The 23,147-nt window shown below is 45.0% G+C and overlaps 1 non-coding gene across 1 annotated transcript; it reads right to left on the bottom strand.

Annotated features, from left to right (window-relative positions):
* Positions 1-7,732: 7,732 nt before the first annotated feature.
* Trnas-cga lies at positions 7,733-7,807 on the bottom strand. The gene has a single exon. It is a non-coding gene; the product is annotated as a tRNA-Ser (tRNA).
* Between the last annotated feature and the right edge of the window lie 15,340 nt (positions 7,808-23,147).

The raw sequence follows: 23,147 nt of genomic DNA, 5'->3' as shown, positions 1-23,147 counted from the left end.
GTCCATCAAACACCGAACGAGATGGCACGATGTTTACTACACTGGACTCGCATTCGGGAGAACGACGGTTCAAACCCGCGTTCGGCCATCCCAATTTAGGTTTTCCGTGATTTCCCTAAATCGATCCAGACAAACGTCAGGATGGTTCATTTGCTAGGGCACGACCGATTTCCTTCCCGATTCTTGACAAAATCCGAGCTCTAATGACCTCGATGTCGACGGGACGTTAAACGTAATCTTCCTTCGTCCGTCATAAGCCTGCCTGCTATTGTATGCAGTGGTACCAGAATGCGCCCCTTGCTGCCACCTTCCGTGACGCAGAATGTGCGTGGAACCACTCCCCGATACTGAAAACCGGATCGAGTAGACATATGCTTTTATGATCTCTATCAGCCAGGAAATGATGTGTTAACGCCATAGAATAGGAATATCGATTAAGTGAGCATAGCACACTGTTAATGCCACCGACATCAAGCCGGAATTTTGTAATTTCAGTATGGCACTGTTTTGCTTACATTTTAAACTTACTCCGACAGTTCAATATTAGACGCACTCACCCCTTTATACACATTTATTTATTAACAACAGCAATGGTGAACAATTATTGCTGCTTCTGACTGAAATAGAAATACATGAAAGAAGGAACAGGACTGAAATAGAAATACATGAAAGAAGGAACAGTTACTCTTAACAGGCAAGTACCGGGTGATCAAAAAGTCAGTATAAATTTGAAAACTGAATAAACCACGGAATAATGTAGATAGAGAGGTTCAAATTGACACACGTGCTTGGAATTACATGGGGTTTTATTAGAACCAAAAAAATACAAAAGTTCACAAAATGTCCGACAGATGGCGCTTCATCTGATCAGAATAGCAATAATTAGCATAACAAAGTAAGACAAAGCAATTATGATGTTCTGTACAGGAAATGCTCAATATGTCCACCATCTTTCCTCAACACTAGCTGTAGTCGAGGAATAATGTTGTGAAAAGGGCTGTAAAGCATGTCCAGAGTTATGGTGAGGCATTGGCGTCGGATGTTGTCTTTCAGCATCCCTAGAGATGTCGGTCGATCACGATACACTTGCGACTTCAGGTAACCCCAAAGACAATAATCGCACGGACTGAGGTCTGGGGACCTGGGAGGCCGAGCATGACGAAAGTGGCGGCTGAGCACAGGATCATCACCAAACGAAGCGCTCAAGAGATCTTTCACGCGTCTAGCAAATTTTTTTTGGTTCTAATAAAACCCCATGCCATTTCAAGCATGTGTGTCAATTTTTACCTCTCTATCTACATTATTCCGTGGCTTATTAAGTTTTCAAATTTATACTGACTTTTTGATCACCCGGTACTTTGCTGCTCTTTGTAAGGTCTGGTGATAGCTTTGATGGCTGGGGGAACTCGAAGTGCAGGTTCTGCCGTCTAATTGGAATGGTTTTGTGTATTTAAGTATAACTGATAAGTGTAAGTGTTGTAACACATGTGTGTAGTGTGGCGTCATGTTTGCACTGGTTGATGATGATGACAGAAGAGAGAGGGTGAAACCCAGTGGCGGCCCAAAGCCCACTCCTTTCGAATGATGTGAATTTATCAGGGAACAGATTAAATTTTAAATCACTATTTAGACCTTAAGTCACTGCCGTAGAATTCACAATCTTAGACGCGTTTTTACTTCTTTGAACACATACCCGATTTCGCTTTTAGAATCGTCATCCGTCAAGTTTAACGTTCCCATCTGATGGATGGAAGACGACGGAAAGTGTCCCGCACTTCTTGGGACACCGCGGGGAGGTTTAGAACTTAGCCCAGGACATTGGCGCAAAGTCTGGTCGTAAGGAACTACACGCCACACCACTCATACCCTTTGCTCTAGAGTCAAAGGGAAAGCAGTCAGCAGCTCGTGGTGTACCCAGACGGTTACCGATCTAAGTACTGGCCACTACCGATGTTGCTCAACTTCGGTAATTTGATGAGAACCGGTGTATTAAATGAGGCAAGGCCATTGCAATGAAACAATGATTTATGAAATGTAACGCGAACCTTTGGCTGAAACTGGTGACTTTGATATCTAAATTAACACGAGAATTCACAGTCTCTTTGTTACGACTACGTGACTTTTACTTTGCTGGTCTTTGTAGGGTCTGATGTGGCTTCATGGACGAATTCGGGTAACTGTTCAAAGAAATAAAAACGTGTCTAAGATTCTATATGCTATGGTAGTGAATTACGGTTCCGTGAGAAATTCATATCATTATTTGAAAACAGATTTCCGCCTAAACTAATCATAAATGACATTAAACAGTCACGTAAAACAAAGGCCGTGATTCACATGAGGGATTAAAGTATCTTGTGAAAGTAAAAGGGAATTCTATCTGTTGGCAAGACCAAATAAAGATGCTGCAGTAGCTGCACACTACAGAAACTAATAAAAAATAGTAAGAAAAGTTGTTAAAAATCAAGGAACATGCATATTATGTCAGAAATCTTTAATTCCGACAGCAGACTTACGGCTACATGGACTGTAGTGAAACGAGGGACGGGAGAACCGGTCAGAACAGGATAACATCACTATTAACTTAAATGGAAGGGGTTTAAATGTTGAGTCACCGGTAGCAAATGTTTTAGTAATCCTTTCCTAAATATAATAGAAAATTTGGGGACGAAGTGTTCAAGAGAAAGAGCACAGCAATCTGTTGAAAAAACAACTCTCCAAAAATTCAGCCATGTGAATGTATCACCACCTTCTCCCTCTGAAAATAAGAAAATTATATACTCCCTCAAAAGTAAAAGCTCATATAGACTTGCCGGTTTTTTCAATAGAATATTAAATATTTGCTGCTATATAATAGACCTGACATATCTGAAATATATAACACATCACTTACTCAAGGCGTTTCTCCAGAGGGATTGAAATATCCCTCAGTTATACTCTTTATAAGAAAGGTGATAGGAGGGATGTCACCAACCTTCGAGCTGTTCCACTGTTGAAATCATTTTTCAAATTTTTTGAGAGGTGGTGTATTCTGGAATAGCATCCCACCTGAACAACGATAATATCCTCAGCAAATCATAATTTGAATTTCACAAGAGTAGTTCTATTGAGAACGCCATTTACGCTTTCACTCACCAAGTTTTGCAATACGCATACACAGTTTATGCCGGAGAATGCGGCTTCTCTGATCGACTGTTTCGCGGCAATACGGGGGTCGTTTGTGCGCCGGCTCACGGTGCTAGATGCGCTGAAACCTTTTACGCATGCGCGGAGCGAGCTTTGTCGACCAATCAGCGAACAGTTTGAACGTGACGTTGATTGCTCTTGGAGGAAGGCAGCTCCAACGTGTGAAATGTCAAATACAAAGTAATTTTAATCTGGCTATAGTGTGTTGAAAAAAGAGAGTAAATCCACTAGCAAGTGTCTGGATACAGTGGGAATTCAAATTGGATCGTTAATTTCAAATTGTTTTCATTCATCTCTAAACCAAAGACTATTCATACTTCGGGGGGAGGGGGGGGGGGGGGGGAGGAGGAGGGTGTCATTTGGAACATGGCCTTGCATTAAGAAGCTTTCAGTTCCTATGGGTTTCGCTCTGAAAGTTAAAGTTACTGTGCTCTTAACTGATTAGGGGTCCGCCATGGATTTTCTACTGAAGAAGGGGTCCACCAGCTGAAAAGGTTGGGAAGCCTTGCTCTAAGTCTACAAATGCTAGAAACGTGGGTTTGCCTTTCCATAATCTATTTTCTAAGATAAGTCGTAGGGTCAGTATTGCGATATGAATGTAAAATGACTCGTTCCACATCATTACGATTTATCCTGGAAAGGATCCATGGAACATGAGACTAACTGACAGTTACGTCTATACACAGGAGCAGCATGTACGTGCAAGTGCGCTCGTAGGCAAGCTGGAGACGCATCCTGCAGAGTACTTTGTAAAGCTTGCTTCGTGCGTGCTTTACTGAGTTCCCATTTCGCGTGACCGCTGCTGCGGACGTTCCCCACGAACACTGCCGCACGCTGAACGAAAGAGACAGGCAGGGGCGGCGGGTGGTCGGAGCCCTGCCAGGCGTCTGTCACCGCCCTGTCGCCGTGCGTTCTACCGTGGCCGGCTTCCAAACGGACGGCTCTGCACTCGCCCTAACTTACACCCCGATAAACACCGGCGACGCGACGCGAGAAACAAATCCCAACGGAAATACATTCCATGAGGACTGTCGGTTTTATTACTTGTATTAACAGTAGTGAGCGTGGAAGGAGAAAAGTTTCACAAATACTGAAAGACGCCAACCTAGCTAGACATGTCTTCTTGCAGTCGCAATGATCCCCATCGGTTGGACCTCGCTATACGTAGATCCGTCCCCACGGATTCAGACGCGGTAAAGTAAAGTGTCGGGCATCGCAATAACGACATGAAATGGATGCTCCTGACAAATGAACCCGACCGTTGGTTACTTCAAAAAGCATTAATAATTTCGATAAAAGGGGCTTAATCAATCTACTGAAATAAAATATTGGTCCAAATCGACTTCAAAATATTACAAAATCTCTTCGCCAAATGTTCATAAAGTTTTCACGATTTCAAATTTGAGTCACACACAAACTAAACTCGAAACAAAGTTGAACATTTTACGCGAGGAACAACATTTATTCAAGTTTTCCTATGAAATATTATGTCGGACAAATGACGACCATTCGCGGCCAGACAATACTCTGAGGCGTTTCACCCAGTTTTTGAACATATCATTGGTAACTGCTGGAGGAATTCTGGAAATTTCATTGTGAATTCGTCCTTTAACTGTCACAAGCTTTTCGGCCTGTCGGTATATTCTTTCACCTTCTAATTACCCTGTGGGTAAAGGTCTGCCACGGTTAAATCAAGCGAGTGAGGCGGCCATTCGACACAAGCGCACTTGCAAATTATGCTTTTACTAAACGCTTCACGGAGAACTTGGAAGGTCTTGTTCGATGCGTGGCACGTCGCGCCGTCTTGTGGCAACCAAGTCTTCGTAAAGAACGACGGGAGCTTTCCTGTAAATTACTACGCACACACGTTCGATGTTCTCGGGAGTTCGGACGGTTTTCGGGGACCGGTTGACTCTCACTCCCACTTACTGGCAGTTGTGCGGAAGTTTCTTACCCAGTTCAATATTGTTCCACGAGCAGGAATTAGACATCGGGGCTGAATGTTGAAATGTTCACCAAAGGCACGTTGCACGCGAACGACAGTTTCGCCGTGGCGAAAATAGTACTCCACCGCGAATGTACGATGTTGCCTAGACCAGTCCGACATGATTACTGACCTGTATATGGGGTGAAACTTGACACTCCGCACTACTAATACACTCATGCTCATAAATTAAGGATAAATGCAGAATGTGGTGCCACACAACGTGGCACTACACAAAACTGGCGTTATGGATGTATGTGATGTCCTTAGCTTAGTTAGGTTTAGGTAGTTCTAAGTTCTAGGGGACTGATCACCTCAGATGTTAAGTCTCATAGTGCTCAGAGCCATTTGAACCATTTGAACACTTACACAATGCGCACAATGGGTTGGCGTACTCTGGATCAGGAGGTCGAGCAGCTGCTGGGGTATAGCTTCCCATTCTTGCACCAGTGCCTGACGGAGCTCCTGAAGTGTCCTAGGGGTTTGAAGACGTGCAGCGATACGTCGACCGAGAGCATCCCAGACGTGCTCGGTGTGGTTTAGGTCTGGAGAACAGGCAGGCCACTCCATTCGCCTGATATCTTCTGTTTCAAGGTACTCCTTCACGATGGCAGCTCGGTGGGGCCGTGTGTTATTATCCATCAGGAGGAAGGTGGGACCCACTGCACCCCTGAAAAGTCGGACATACTGGTGCAAAATGACGTCCCAATACACCTGACCTGTTACAGTTCCTCTGTCAAAGACATGCAGGGGTGTACGTGCACCAGTCACAATCCCACCCCACACCATCAAACCACGACCTCCATATAGGTCTCTTTCAAGGACATTAAGGGGTTGGTATCTGGTTCCTGGTTCACGCCAGATGAAAAACCGGTGAGAATCACTGTTCAGACTATACCTGGACTCATGCGTGAACATAACCTGGGACCACTGTTCCAATGACCATGTACTGTGTTCTTGAAACCAGGCTTTGCGGGCTCTCCTGTGAGCAGGGATCAGTGGAATGCACCTTGCAGGTCTCCGGGTGAATAAACCAAATCTGTTCAGTCGTCTGTAGACTGTGTGTCTGGAGACAACTGTTCCAGTGGCTGCAGTAAGGTCCCAAGCAAGGCTACCTGCAGTAATCCGTGGTCGACTGCGGGCGCTGATGGTGAGATATCGGTCTTTTTGTGGTGTTGTACACTGTGGCCGTCCCATACTGTAGCGCCTGGACACGTTTCCTGACTGCTGGAATCGTTGCCATAATCTTGAGATACACTTTGTGGCACACGGAGGGCCCGTGCTACGACCTGCTGTGTTTGACCAGCCTCCACTCGCCCGAGTATTCTACCCCTCATAACGTCATCAATATGTGTTATTTGAGACACAGTCACCATTGCACGTCTGAAAACGTCTGCACACTTACTCGCTGCACCGTACTCTGAAATGCACCAACACACTTCCGTGTATGTGGACTGCTGCCAGCGCTACAGTGCGACGACCGCAGGTCAAATGCACCGCATGGTCATACCCCGAGGTGATTTAAACCCGCAAACCGCCCACCAGAGCGTTGTTTCACCATGTATCAAATGGCTCTGAGCACTATGGGACTTAACATCTATGGTCATCAGTCCCCTAGAACTTAGAACTACTTAAACCTAACTCACCTAAGGACATCATCACACAACACCCAGCCATCACGAGGCAGAGAAAATCCCTGACCCCGCCGGGAATCGAACCCGGGAACCCGGGCGTGGGAAGCGAGAACGCTACCGCACGACCACGAGCTGCGGGCCACCATGTATCAGCATTATCCTTAATTTATGAGCATGAGTGTAGAAGGTGCCACCGACGCTGTGTCTTGTTTTTTAGGGCACATTATTCAAATCTGAAATCACCAAAACATTTTGAAATACCCAGTATATAACACGAATTTTCAGGCAAAATGATATTATGATTGACAGCACACAGAGCAAATACAACAACCATCCTTTATGGATGATGAGCAGTGTAAACTAATGATGAATTCAATCGACAATGGTCAAGGCGAATGACGAAGGAGAGAATAGTCCTCAGCTTACAAATCATTGATAAAAATAACCTATCGTGGTGCGCGTATAGTGCTTGCTACGATTTCACCAGAAGGAATAGGATGCCAGATGCAACTACGTTAACTAACCGTGCAATCACTGCGACGTGGAACGCCTAATAAATAGTATCGAGAATCCGGAACCTAACGTACTCCAAACCATGTCCTACCAAACGACTGATAAGTCTCATTGCCGGTCGCCTGTGCCGTGGATTCTCAACATGATTTAAGCTGCAGGGTGGAGCAGTGTGGGCATCTGCTGCAGACCGGCCTCTGAATACCGCCTCCATGCTCAGAAGTAGCTCCATCTCCAGACTCACAAGATGAGCTCGAGAACAGTGAGCACTTGCAGAGAGTTGTAGCAGCCGTGTGTTCCTGCTGGCCTGTCCCGAGTGCTCTTCCAGGTTTCTAGCCAGAGTGCCCTCGCAGAGCTATCTCCTCTTTGCAATTCTCGAAGTCCACATAAATTATGAAACTTCCTGGCAGATTAAAAGTGTGTGCCGGACCGAGACTCGAACTCGGGACCATTGCCTTTCGCGGGCAAGTGCTCTACCAACTGAGCTATCCAAGCACGACTCACGCACCGTCCTCACAGCTTTGCTTCTGCCAGTACCTCGTCTCCTACCTTCCAAACTTTACAGAAGCTCTCCTGCGAACCTTGCAGAACTAGCACTCCTAAAAGAAAGGATATTGCGGAGACATGGCTTAGCCACAGCCTGGGGCATGTTTCTAGAATGAAATTTTCACTCTACAGCGGAGTGTGCGCTGATATGAAACTTCCTGCCAGATTAAAACTGTAAAGTTCGGACGGTAGGAGACGAGGTACTGGCAGAAGTAAAGCTGTGAGGACGGGGCGTGAGTCGTGCTTGGATAGCTCAGTTGGTAGAGCACTTGCCCGCGAAAGGCAAAGGTCCCGAGTTCGAGTGTCGGTCCGGCACACAGTTTTAATCTGCCAGGAAGTTTCATATCAACACACACTCCGCTGTAGAGTGAAAATTTCATTCTAGACACAAAAATTATCTTTGCCAGTGGGAAGGCTCCGTTAAATTCGAGTCAACCATAATTTTCGTAATAATGCTGCCACAGTTCCGTCCTAGTTTGATCAACCAACAAATGGCTTGTGCTCCCGTGAGCACAGTTCCTAAAAGTTTAGCGCAGAATTCCCTCTCTTCAAAGATATTTTTATTTCAGCCAATCGACGGCTCTCCCACATATGTAATTCTTAGAAAGCGGCCTGCTATCTCCTACTCGCTGCTAGTCTTTTTAGGGAAAGCCAGTGGGGCTCTTTTCTGCTTTTTCTGCGGCAGAGGAGGCCGTTCATCCTGCATGGAGAAAGCGTCCGGCTGACAGCTCTTCAACTCCACAAAGGAGAAAAGAAATTCTAAAATAACCTTAACTATTGATCTTCCCACGAAAAAGACAGGGATCTTTATCTACGAGCCGCGTTCCACGCTGCTGCTGCTTCCTAGGAAGCCTGACAACCACAGCAAGCAACATTGCACAGAGCGGTTCTCTGATCTACACTGAGCTGACAACAGTCATGGGACACCTCCTAATATCTTACTGACATCCTTTTGCTCGGCGTAGTGCAGCTGATCGACATGGAATGAACTCAACAAGTCACTGGAAGTCCCCTACAGAAATATTGGGCCATGCTGCCTGCATAGTCATACGTAACTGCGGAAGTGTTGCCGGAGCAGGATTTTGTGCACGAACTGATCTCTGAGCCGGCCGGTGTGGCCGTGTGGTTCTAGGCGCTTCAGTCTAGAACCACGTGTCCACTACGGTCGCAGGTTCGAATCCTGCCTCGGGCATGGTTGTGTGTGATGTCCTTAGGTTAGTTAGGTTTAAGTAGTTCTAAGTTCTAGGGGCCTGATGACCATAGATGTTAAGTCCCATAGTGCTCAGAGCCATTTGAACCATTTTTTGAACTGATCTCTAGATGATGTCCCCTGAATGTTCCATGGGATTCATGTTCGGCGATCTGGGCGGCCAAATGATTCGCTCTAACTGTCCAGAATGTTCTTCAAACCAAATGCGAACAATTGTAGCCCAGTGACATGGCGCATTGTCATACTCCGTCTTTGTTCGCGAAGATGACGTCTATTAATGGCTGAAAATGGTCTCCAAGTAGCCAAACACCCAGAAGACCAAGTCCATTCCATGTAAACACAGCCCACACCATTATGGAGCCACCTCTAGCTTGCACAGTGCCTTGTTGACAACTTGCGTTCATGGCTTCGTGGGATCTGTGCCATATTCGAACCCTGCCATCAGCTCTTACCAACTGAAATCGGGACTCATCTGACCTGGCCACGGTTTTCCAGTCGTCTGGGGTCCCACTGATATGATCACGAGTTCAGGAGATGCGCTGCAGGCGATGTCGTGCTGTTAGCAAAGGCACTCTGTCGGGCGCCTGCTGCCGTAACCCATTAACGCCAAACCTGGTCGCTTACGTACGTGCCACATTGATTTCTGCGGTTACTTCACGCAGTGTTGCTTGGCTGTTAGCAATGTCAACTCTACGCAAACACCATTGCTCTCGGTCGTTAAGTGAAGACTGTTCGCCACTGCGTTGTCCATAGTAAGAGGTAATGTCTGAAATGTGATATTCTCGGCAGACTCTTGACGCTGTTGATCGCGGAGTATTGAATTTCCTGAAGATTTGCGAAATGAGATGTCCCATGCCTCAAATATCTCCAACTAAACTCATGTTCACAAGAAACAGAACGCCTTGACCGACTAGAGACAGGACGTTCATATTCACAGAGAAAGTACGTTAGCATGTCCTCCAGAAATGATTAGCATTTCAGCCACCTCGGTTCAGCAAGTGGCCTGTTGCCAAGTATACACAGTGTCCGCCATGGCCCTTAACAACTTGTTCCAGGCCTGATAGCATCGACGCATATAAGGCACAAATGGCGTACTGTGGCACAGCCATCTATGCTGCAGTCACCTGGTTCCAAATTTCATCTGTGGTGATTGGCGTTGGGTCACAGTAATGCACCCATCGTTTCACCATAATTTCCGATTAGCGACAACTCTAGTAATGTGACGGGTCAGGGCAAATGGCTGACACCCTGTGACACCAAGAGGGCGCGTGTTCGTGCAGCAGTATGTGGTCGTGTATTGTCTCGCTGAGAAATAGCGTCTGAGATGTTGTGCAGAAAGGGTATGGCTTCGGATCGCAGGACGTCATTCACTTAGGTCACACTGCTCACAGTGCCCTGAACACGCACAAACTGTGGTTTGTGATTGTATCCAACAGCACCCCCACCAAAAGGCCTTCAGTTGGTGCTGTGTGTCTTTTGTGAATGTAGTCACTGTGATGCAGCTCCCCTGCCTGCGGCGGACCAAAATGCTGTCATCGTTTTCAAACGAACATCTGATGCCATCCTGTCCCATTGACATCGTTCGATACACCACTATCGTCTAGCATGTTTCTGCACATTCGTCAAAGATAGACGGAGAAGTGGACGAAGCGCACGTAACCCATTCCGTAACAAACGGCGACGGACTATCACCCCTGATAGTGTACGATGTGTTCCACCGTTCTACTGTTGCGCCATAGCCGAGGAGAACGCAGATCTGTCCTGCAATGACAATCGGATGACGTGTCGATTTTGTAGGGGGCGGTCTGGGAGGTGCGAGCTGATCCATCTCGTCGTGTTCTAAGGCTTTCCGTGAACCAGTCTGCACACACCAGTTGTTCTGGCGAAAAGCTTCGTCCCACACGAGCAGCACTTTCCCGGATTGATGCATCACATTCCCTCATGTAAATAATGCGCCTTCTTTCAAACTCACTGATTTGACACTACGGTTCGCGAATACGTCTGCAAGGCATCCTGCACGTCTGCTCTACATGTACATCTACTCCGCTAGCCACCAAGCGGTGTGTGGCGGAGGGCACAATTCGCGCCAAAGTCATATTACCCCCCCCCCCCCCCCCCCTCCGTTCCACTCGCGGATCGCGCGAGGGAAAAACGACTGTCTGAACCCCTCAGTCCGAGCTCTTATTTCCCTTATCCTTGAATCGTGATCATTGCGCGATTTGAAAGTTGGTGGTAATAATATATGCTGTACATTCTCGGTGAAGATCGGATTTCGGAATTTAGTGAGCAGCCCCTTCTGTTTAGCGCACCGTCTATCTGCAAGTGTGTCACACTTCAAACTTTCTATGAGATTTGTAACACTCTCGCGATGGCTAAATGTACCTGTCACGAATCTTGCAACTCTTCTTTGGACCTTCTCAATCTCTTGAATCAGACCCAACTGGTAAGGGTCCCATACAGACGAACAATACTCCAAGACTGGACGAACTAATGTATTGTAAGCTATTTCCTTTGTTGAAGGACTGCATCGCTTCACGATTCTACCAATAAACCACAATCTAGAGTTCGCCTTACCCGTTACTTGTGTAATCTGATCATTCCATTTGAGATCGTTTCGAATAGTCACACCCAGCTACTTGACGGACGTTACTGCTTCCAAAGACTGGGCATTTATTTTGTACTCGTACATTAATGGGAATTTTCGCCTTGTTATACGCAGTAGGTTACACTTATTAATATTGAGAGATAATTGTCAGTCATTACACCACGCATTTATTTTCTCCAAATGCTCATTGATTTGTTCACAACTTTCGTGTGATCTACTTTCCTGTAGACTACAGCATCATCGGCAAACAGTCTAAGGCCGCTGTCAATACCATCAACCAGATTGTTTATGTAAATCGTAAAAAGCAGAGGACCTATTACGCTGCCCTGGGGCACATCTGTAGCTACTCTCGTTTCTGTTGAAGTTACCCCGTTCAGGACAGCATACTGCTCCCTGTCTGTTAGAAAACTTTCTATCCAACCGCATATGTCATTGGATAGACCGTAAGCGCGCACTTTTTGTGGCAAGCGACAGTGCGGAACTGAGTCGAACGCCTTTCGAAAGTCGAGAAATATGGCATCAACCTGGGAGCCGGTATCTAGAGCCTGTTGTATATCATGCACGAAAAGGGCCAGCTGTGTCTCGCATGACCGCTGTTTCCTAAGACCGTGCCGGTTTCTGCAGATGAGCTTCTGAGAGTCCCGTGGAACTTTCCGCCTTTCCAATGCTCAGGTCACATTGAGCCAATACTTTCGGTTCACAGAGACAACGAGAGCTGTAGGCACATTTTACCGGTAGGTTATGTTGCGCCGAGATATCAATGTTGACCTCGAACCCGCGGGCCGACATGGTTCAAAGGCTAATCATTTCTGCAGAACGCACTAATGTACATGTCCTGTAAATATGAACGTCCTATCTCTAGTCATTGAATATGTTCTGTTTTTTTTTCTGAAGATGAGTGTACCATTCCAAGTTCAAAGTCCAGTGACCTGAGTACAAATGACAGTTCCACCAGTGCACTGCCCTTTTGTACTACAGTCGGTTCGAGTGCATATCTCTAGCCCATGACTTTTGCCACCGAATCTGCAGCTTTGGCTTGTAAAAATGGGCAGTATTTTGCACAGGGCCAAGTTTTCGTTGCAGGTCATTATACATTCACTGAAATTCCGTGCGCTTTGCGTTAGGATCCGATCGTGTACAATCACGTATTGCCTACTCCACATGAAAGCATATCAGCATAAGACAGCAGGCTGCGGCGCTGAAGGAACGACGCTGCCATTCGCTTGACGTGAAAATCCCACATCAGGACGATTGCTGGTAGATATTAAACGCGACGAGCGGCAGCCATATGGTTTTTGTTATCACCACGTGAAAATCAAGCTGCCACCACGACACTTGTTGATGGTCTTAGAACCTCTCTACAACTTCATTCGTTAATGCAACACATCTTTGTGATATTACAGTGCCTGTGTTGTTAAGAAGCACTATGCAATGTTCTTTCGGACATGCATGCACGACCGAAGTAACACTGGCACTTTAATATCGCATTTATCCGCCGATGCCAGGCAGTCACTTTCAAATAAAATGTCCTCCCCATGTAGGGGAATTACATAATGTGCACGAGAGCGGACTGTGACGCATGAACGACGACATATGGTTTTTGGGTTTCGCTGTGAGTCATGCACGGATAGCCAAAGCGTCTAACGCAACCGCTCGCGTAAAGTGGGGTATCCGGGTTCGAGTCCCGGCACAGATTTTCACTGTTGTCCTTCCATTATACGGCTAATGGTTGTCCGTATTCGCAGCTGCGAATACATTTTATGTACAACACTTTTTTCTCTACAGTAGATGACTTGGCGGAGACGTGGGTTGGAGAAGTCTGCTTTTCTTGGCTGTTCAGATGATAACAGTCAACCTGGAAAATCACCTCTTGCTCCTTCTGAAAATGAGTGTCATGTAACAGTTTCTTCATCCGATGAAATAAGAGGAAGCCACTGGGTGCCAAGTAAGTTGGACGAGTGAAAATTTGGTAGCACAAAGAAGCAACCTGAGTGATTGTGTCATCACAGAATGAGAAGGGATGTTGTTATGGAGTAAAAATGCCATATTTGACAGCTTGACAGCCTGACATAACCTTGTAAGACCGCTTCGGCAGTATGTCTTCGTAGCGGTTTTCCCTTTACGAGCATTACCTGTTGGAACCAAATCGTGGCACTCCCATGAAAAGAGAATCACCTGGAGCGATGATGGTCGGATCTTCGTCTTTTTCGGAGATGGTGAATTTACCACCAATTTCATTGCGTCTTTTTTCTCCTTCGTCTCTTATGTCATAGTGGTGCACTCAGGTCTTGTCCGTGTTGATTAGGTGCCTAAAGAAGTTTTAGATGAGATTCTTGAATGGTTGTCAGCAGTCGCAAGCCCACTGGGTGGTGACCTGTGACTTGCTTAAAATGCCGTGAAGGATGCTGGAAACTGATCCATGAGTCATTTTCAATTTTCCACTCTCGCCTTGGTCGTGAAACGCCGATCTTCCAGCAACAGGGCCTCGACTTGAAGTGTTTTTCTTGTTGGTTTACGGTTTTATGTAGATGCTGACTAGCTTCCTGTAGTTGAAGCTAAGTCAGAACAATTCATGAGCTTCTTTTCCAGACATAATATCTGACATATTTACCTTTTTTTTTTTAGTCCGGTCGTCGTAGTTGATTCTCTTGAAGTAGAGGTCCTGCTAATCAGTGCCTCTGAAATCCCGTGTGTAGCCGAGGAATGGGTTGACTCCTTCACGTTCTGCAGTTGCTAATGGAGCAAAAGAAGATAACTCTACTCACATCACGAAAAAGCACGTCCACTGCTTTCCTTTTACACACATATGTTTCCTGGAATGGGTGAAGGGTCATTAGAATGCCTCAAGAGTTAGAGTAGAACACAACCTTTCGTACGACGTACGCGAAGGCTTAACATGATATCCAAGATTACATTATATTTTACCTCTCACAAAATCAACTTGTCTTCTTTTTTCCATTCTTGGTGGGTATGGCTGCTCCTTGACGGTCAAGCCATCGCCAAGCCGCGACGCCAAAATGTAAAAGGCCCCGGCCACAGCAGGTGAAGCCGCTTACTTGTCGTCACGCTTTCCGTTTTCTTGTACCCCACACTTCCCGTTAATGTCTGCACATACGAAAACAAACGCCCTCACACAGTATTTGTTCGGCGTCTTACTTCCTGCTTAATATTATTCTGTCACAATCATTTTTCCCTGTATTACACAAGGAGTGTGAACTGTTTTCCTAAACGGCACGTAACAGTTCAGACTTTGCTTGCAATATTTGGTAACATCTTTGGGAAATCAGCTATCTTGTAATCTACGTAAAATCAGCAAAAATACAATTTTCATCGCGCTGGTTATTTTACTAAAATGACCGGTTTCGGCCTAGGCTTAGCCCATCTTCAGACAGCATCAGCTGAAGTTGATGATGCGTATAACAGTCAGTTGACCTCTGTCGCTGGAGCTGCTCGGTCTTCACAGCGAGATGGTCTGTCATTTCGTTCTTCGCCATTCAGACTTGTTTACCAACAATGTATGTATCAAAGAAATGGTTCAAATGGCTCTAAGCAGTAGGGGACTTAACATCTGAGGTCATCAGTCCCCTAGACTTAGAACTACTTAAACCTAACTAACCTTATGGCATCACACACATCCATGCCCGAGGCGGGATTCGAACCTGCGACCGTAGCAGCAGCGCGGTTCCAGTCTGAAGCGCCTAGAACCACTCGGTCACAGCGGCCGGCATGAAAGTATCTTTGCCACCAAATTGGCATGGATTGTTGTAGCATGGTTCCCCTTCAAACGTGGAAAACGAATAACTGCTCAATACTCCCAATTTTTCACAGGACTGCGCCATTTTGGTTTCGTTTCTCTAGCGGGCACTTCTACGTGGGCCACGACTGCACAAAAAAAGTGTCCAAATCTGTGTGAAATCGCATGGGACTTAACTGCTAAGGTCATCAGTCCCTAAGCTTACACACTACTTAACCTAAATGATCCTAAGGACAAACACACACACCCATGCCCGAGGGAGGACTCGAACCTCCGCCGGGACCAGCCGCACAGTCCACGACTGCAGCGCCTAAGACCGCTCGGCTAACCTTGCGCGGTACGACTGCAGAAATGTACCTGCATCTCAACAAAAGATTAATTGCGTAACTTTATTTTTTGAAGATGAAAATTAAAACTTTATGATTCCAGTGTGAGGTCATTTGAGACGGAGCACTAATAGAGATGGCCAAGGATGCAGGAGAAAGACGACCGTGTCATTGACAAAGGAACCGCTTCCGCAGTCGTTTCAGTTTGCATGGGGACGCGATGGAAATTCTGAACATAAAAGATGAACAGTAGTTTGAAATGACAGTTGTAATGTCTGAATCACCGCTCTACTTGGCACTGGCCTAGAGCTGAGACGCTGGAGGTAGCGCAAGTTAAGTGAGTGGCGACACTAACGGCAAGCGACGGCAGACGCGGCGTGGGCAGCTGCGGCAGTGCTGTGTCTCGTGGGATTAAGCCTAAAATACCCGACCACGAAATCACCATCCTCCACGGCAGGTACGAGGCAGCGTGCCATGGCATGCGAATCAGTACGTATGCGTCCACTGTTACTCACAATTTCATCAACACTTGGCTCTGCCCTCGCACACCTACTGAAGCAAAGAGAAAGTATTGCCTACATCAAAGGCTATGCAGAGTAATAGTATGTCTGTTGTTAACAGTAGCAGAAAGTAAATAATTTTATAATAAATAGTAATAAGTAGAACAGAAAATATATAGTCCAAGACAAGCCTCTAGGTTTAGGAGATGGTGTAACGTGTCAGACGAGTCGGGTTATACCTGAATGGAAAACAGAAGACATAGGCAGGCAAAGAAGAAGAACGGAGGGCCAGTCAAGTAAAGGCCCTTAACTAACGCATCGCTATTATCCATTCAACCTACCGCCTTTCTCTGACCGGCAGTCATCTGTCTACCTAACCACGCGCAACCATCCCAGTTATTCCTAAACGTCCCAGCATGCTTTCAATCCATCCAAAGTGGAGTAAATGCCTAATGACAACAGACTCCTCTCTTAGCTTCCTCAAGAAGAGGAATTCAAGTGCGAAGAGAGAGGCAACCGCTCACATTCTGCCTCCGTCAGTTTCCCTGCGTGGTTGATTGCGTGTTCTTGTGCCAATTTGTTTCTTCGGGTAAAAAGAACTGAAGCGTTCAAATTCCAGCGACAGCATTTGCAGCAGCAAACCCCTTCGCCAGGACAGTCTACCGTGTAAGTTAATTGTTCTAATCACTCATTATACCTGTGTGCCCCGTAATTTTAGTAGCTATCACAGCACTTGTTTAGGCTGTAGTCAGCAGAGGCATAGCACCATACTGCCGAGCTTTTGAACGGTTCATTGCCGTAATTTTAGTGTGTGACGAATTTTTATTCCGTATCCATCATCCCTGAGATGTTGGCTGATATAGATCGGCAGCTGAAGGCTGAGAGACTACTGCAGCAATATTAACGTAGACGGTGCAGCAAGAACCTATGGGGATTTATTTTCTATTTATTTTTTTAATGTAGGGATTAGGGAAAAATTTTTGCTCACGTAATTTATTGTGGTTCTATTAAAGAAGGCTGGGGGACGTATATACGTATATTTTACGTAAAATTATGCATTAAGTTGTCTTTGTTTCCCTAGGTGTTTCTATGGATGAGGAAGGAGACGTAGAGGTATACGTCGAGGCTGACAGCCAGCAGTGATCGATTCAATTGTAGGACGTATACACACCCATTTCGGTTGCACAAAATTTTGTCAGTTGACAACGGTCTCGATTGCACTAGGGTAAACGTCATCAGAATAAAAAGTTACATGGAATACCTAAAATACTTTTAAGTTGTCTGTATTTCTATTACTTCCTGCTAGATGCCGCGAATCTGTTTTCGTGTCCACCTCGTGGCTGCCTCGGCGTGTTAGCCGTTTAGTCTGACGTTAGCGGCTCTGTTATGCCGCTCTTGGTCCTAAGCGATTTTGTGGTTGTCATTATATTCCATGGAGTATTTTATCTGGTTGACAATCATGTTATACTTTTACATTTTAGTTTTTATTCCCATGACATTTTTTTTTAACGAGAGCACTTTTTCTCAGACGTTTTAAACCATGGTGCGATTACATGTAAGTACATTTTGCTTGTACGTAATTTGAGGAGGTAATCCTATTAAGTGTAAATTATTTCAATCCATGTCATTATATTTTTAGGTATTCCATGTAACTTTTTATTCTGATGAAGTTTGCCCTAGTGCAATCGAAACCGTGGTCAACTGACAAAATTTTGTGCAACCGAAACGGCTGTATATACGTCCTGGAATTAAATAGCGTACGGTTGCTCGATCACAGCGAGTCAGATACTAAAAATTTCAATGATCGACTCAGTCTTGTAAGTAGCAGAGTACGATTTTCAAATTCAGTGTGTTTCATATATGAGTAATTCAGTAAACTAGATAGTATGATTTTCTTTTTATATTTCAGTGAGTTAACGAAAACGATTTCAGTACGATTTTCTGTGTGTATATATCTAACATTCAAGTCCGTGGGTGATACAGAGACATATGTTTTAAGGATCGATGTTATGCCGAAACTGTGTGTATAGTTCATCTCAGAACCACTGAGTTCACAGCGTATCTCTTGGAACAGGAATGCTAAAGCGTTGCGTATACGCTTGTACCCACTGTGGCGCTGCCGTAGGTTTTCTTGAATGATCCCTCCAAATATATGAAACTCTTGCATGGAAGCGTCAGCGCGTCTTGGAATTGGATGACAATCCTAATTTCATCTTTCTTATTAAATGCGGTTGAAGCATAAGGTTTATACGAGAAGTATTCTTGACCTATAATCCGCTCATCAAGTATACTGGACTGGTTACATTGAGTAAGGACGTCAATACGAGGTTTCAAACCAACTGATTTAAGAAAGTAGAAGTTCTCACGTGTTATCACTTTGTGGTTCCGCAGTGAAGTGACGTGCAATGGAGTGCGTGCACTGGTTTTATACCGTACGCCCATCCTGCCTTATATGTAATCGTACAATGATTTCCTCACCACGAAAGTCAACAAGTTGATTATTCTGGCCCATAATACGCAACTCCAAATAGTCCAATGTCTGAAATGTCACAGGAAGTTATGTTGCATTGGCGGTAGTTTCAACAATCTCACATGCTGTTTCAGCTGAGGGAAAGAATCCGTAAATAGTGTGAATGAGACTGTCATTGAGAGGGAAGTTCGTTGCAATGTTACACTCGACTCGGATTGTGCTGACGAGCAGTATGTTCACAGTCTGATCTGACCTGTAAAATTTACTTGGGTACTTCTTCAAAACCTATCGAACCTTTCTGGCTAAAGTGAATCTTTGCATTTACAGTCCTTATTTCAGGTTTGAGTGTATTGATGTTTGTATGTAGCTCAATACCTTACCCAGACTGTTTTAAGACTTCGTTCAAATCGTCGATATCGTATGTACCAGGTTCTATTTCCACAATGTCACCATTAACATTCAGATGCAGTTTGTTGTCAGCCTCGGTGATGTATGGGTTGCTGTTGTACGTCTCCAGCCCAATCAATGCAATACTCCATTCATCAATGCTCAAATCAAATGGCGGGAAGTAATTTGCACGTAATACAGATGATCGTTCTTTTAAAGTCAGTGTGTACCACATTGCATCTGAACCTCAACTGACGAAGCAATGTTTAAAGCTCTTCGTTATATAAATTCTTCTGCTTTGTAAAGATCAAGAGAAACATGCATAGATGTCCGCAGAGGTCTGTATTAAAGTTGTAGAACGAACGTCGTCTGTAAGTGAAGTATCGTTGTAATTCTTCTGGCGGTTGCAGATGACCAAACGAGTGAGAACAGCAGACGATATTTTCATTTTTCATAACATATGATACCCAGTAGATGCCGGGACCTCCAGCGACATCTAGATTCAGAATACCACATTCACCACTTTTCCAAACAGTCTTCAGTAATGTCTCTAGCATACACACACCACGGAATCTTCGAATATTGAATTTTTTTTCTAACAAACATAATAACATCAGTATTTGTGAGTGCCCTATCTGGTAGGACTGCTAATGAGCTTTTTTTTATTTATGAGTAGACCAAGCCCTTTCCTGTACCGTTTCAAGTATAGTCCTTTTCCAATGGCTGTGGCTTCCATCAAGCGGTTACGTCTTGCTTTTTCTAACTGCGCTTGGGAGTTTTTCGCAGTCTTGACTGTTCGAGCAATAGCTGCAGCACCACCAGCGAGGGACCTTACCACCGAGAGAGCGGAGAAGACTAGGATGAGGAATGGAAGAAAACCACCAAACGTCTTGGGTATTGACAGAATTCGAGGAGCTTTAACCGATCCTCTTCTTCTTCCTGCACTCTTCTGCTTCAGAGCGTTTCTAGCTGCATACATCGCTGTCAGGATACAGTTCTTCAAACAGCTCTGCTTCCCACTGTTCTTCTTCTTGTTTAGTGCACAACGTGCAGCATTCATAACTCGCTTGAAATTCATCCCTCCCAAACTCAACTTAATTTTTCCAAGCATGGTTTTATAAGTTTCAAATGCTGCAATGTGTTGACCTATACCAGTATCATTTCTTCTGCCCATCGCCTTACCATTATCAGCTGATATCCTATCTGAATGTGACGGCGTGGGAGACTTATTTGCAGCATATGCAATGTCGTGTTCCATACACACTTAGTCGAGCAGATTAATCCCCTTATCACCTCGTGCCAAGCGTTTTTGAAGATTTATTCCAGGTACACCGTAGTTACATTCCGGAATGTGTAATTACACTGGCAGTTTGTCTAGAACAACACCACGTCCTCTAATGCATATCCTCGTACGCATTTTATGCTACGGCGGCGGCTGTGGACTGTGCGCCCCATTGTACAGCACCTTGTTAGCATCAATCCAATTGTTTTGTGCTCTGACAAAACAAAGTCATTAGACTAGCGCTCTGTTTCCCCGACGTCTTATGACTCTCTCCACGAGAAACACACCCGGTTCTAAGCTTTTTTGCAGTTCCTCGGTGTAGCAGCAACCTGCAATTTCTTCACCTTTACTATCCTTCAATATATAAGCTCTAGGATTCGTTCTTTGCACCTTTAAAACTGTAAATATCTCTGTTGACCAGTTTGGTAGGTATGTTTTCTCAAATACTGTCTTGTATTCAGAGATAGGTACCAAATCACCTACATTAGATCTCTGTTTGCGTAGATCCAGCATTTTAATGCGACGTACACCGTATCAGTGAGTTCATTATCACGAACATTCATTGGCCTCATATTTATTGTGCTATGTTTGGTTCGATAATACTGAGCAATTATTTCTGGGAGGATATCTGTCCGTTTGCATGAGTCGCGAAGATTAAAACGCATCCACATTTGACCTTTTATTGTTCTGTTCAGACTTTCCACGATCCGCGCCTTCAGGTGAGTGAATGCTGAGTAGTGATGTATTCCATAATGCTGGATCACGATCTTGAAATACCTATTGTAAAACTCTCCACTGTGATCACTTTGGAGGCTGTCTGGGTAGCGATTTGACCCTGTCTGCAGCGAATGCTCAAACTCATCTGCAACATTTCTCTCCTTTTTTGTTTTAACAGGCAATGCCCAGGCAGATTTTGTGTATGTATCAATAGCCATTAAACTATATTTGAATCAATTATTCTCATGTGAATGTTCCATCATATCTAGAAGCTCAGCTGGCCATAAGTCATCCAAACCTTTAATCATAACATGCCTACAAGGGTATGTTTTGCGTGCTGGTTTGTGCAGTTCACGAGCTACTGCCTCGATACTTATTCGACATACCTCTCTCTCTAAGCTCAGAGATTATTGAAACAGCATTAGAATGAGTTGTATTACCTACAGCAGCCATGAGCAGCCATAGTCGGTCTATCAGCTCGTTGGGGTCGTCATAAAATACATATATATATATATATATATATATATATATATATATATATATATATATATATATATATACTGCGGGATTCGATTGTTCGCTGCTTTCCGCTTAAAGCTGCTGCTGCGGTTGTTATTTTCACCATCAAGTATTGGTTTGAGAATGGTTTTATGTTTCTTGGTGGTGGTGGTGGTTAGTGTTTAACGTCCCGTCGACAACGAGGTCATTAGAGACGGAGCGCAAGCTCGGGTTAGGGAAGGATTGGGAAGGAAATCGGCCGTGCCCTTTCAAAGGAACCATCCCGGCATTTGCCTGAAACGATTTAGGGAAATCACGGAAAACCTAAATCAGCCACTCCTCCCGAGTGCGAGTCCAGTGTGCTAGCCACTGCGCCACCTCGCTCGGTTATGTTTCTTGCTGCCGTGGCTTGTTGCGGTCTTATGTGCATCAGCCAAATGCTGTATTTCACAGTACATTTCCCTATCATTAACTGAATAATGTATGGGTATTACGAAAATAAGATTCATTAAGCCTGATGTTCTCTCATTCCGCCTATCACCAATCTGTATAGTGTCATTACTCACATCATAGGCTGCATAGCCGGCCCGAGTGGCCGAGCGGTTCTAGGCGCTTCAGTCTACGGTCGCAGGTTCGAATCCTGCCTCGGACATGGATGTGTGTGATGTCCTTAGGTTAGTTAGGATTAAGTAGTTCTAAGTTCTAGGGGAGCGCTCAGAGCCATAGGCTGCAAACCCAGCTTGTACGGTCTTCCCCAGCTGACGCCAATGTCCTAACTATCTGGCCAGGGGCGTTATGGATAACGAATCCGTCAATGGTAACACCATCGTTATCACGTGGTTTCGTTTTTTCCGAGAGCTGCTTTAGAGAGTCAGTAACCGGCTTAAAGGTCTCTCTTAGTGTTTGCTGTCGATCCATAAGCCCTAACCTTAGCAGCCTTAATTACTCTCTAACGGCTTCCGCGCCTGAATGACTTTCTGCTTCGTTGCCATCTCGGTGTATTCTAAGCATGAGGCTTTATATATCCGCTCATCTTCCTCCTATTACGTGCCTGCTCCCCCTTCTCAACAACAAGGGCCTCTATATCTATTTTCCCCTCAATATCCTCGACCTTTTCAACTAAATCGGTTACTTTCTTACCAATTCATTAACTTAGTCATTTAACGCGTTGATCATTCTCAGAAGAGTCGGGTAATATGTCTCTAGCTCCCTGCACATACCTCCAACTTCATGCACGATAGCCTGAATTTTCGCATTCATGTACAATCGAATCTTCTGTCTATGTACACCCATTCTCTCAGGTTGAGAGCCGGTCATGTGAGAGAATTTATCCCTCTGTTTTCTGATGAGAGACAGAGCCGGATTCCAAGCAGCATTTAAACAAAATCCACGATCTCTGTTAATAAGGTTGCTTGAAGCTGTTGAAATCAGACTATCAAGCAACCTTATTAACAGAGATGGTGGATTTTGTTGAAATGCTGCTTGGAATCCGGCTCTGTCTCTCATCAAAAAACAGAGGGACAGAATTAGTGCTACCTCGC

The sequence above is a fragment of the Schistocerca americana genome, chromosome 1 (assembly GCF_021461395.2).
Source record: "Schistocerca americana isolate TAMUIC-IGC-003095 chromosome 1, iqSchAmer2.1, whole genome shotgun sequence".
NCBI lineage: Eukaryota > Metazoa > Arthropoda > Insecta > Orthoptera > Acrididae > Schistocerca > Schistocerca americana.
This window is presented reverse-complemented; position numbering and strand designations above follow the sequence as displayed.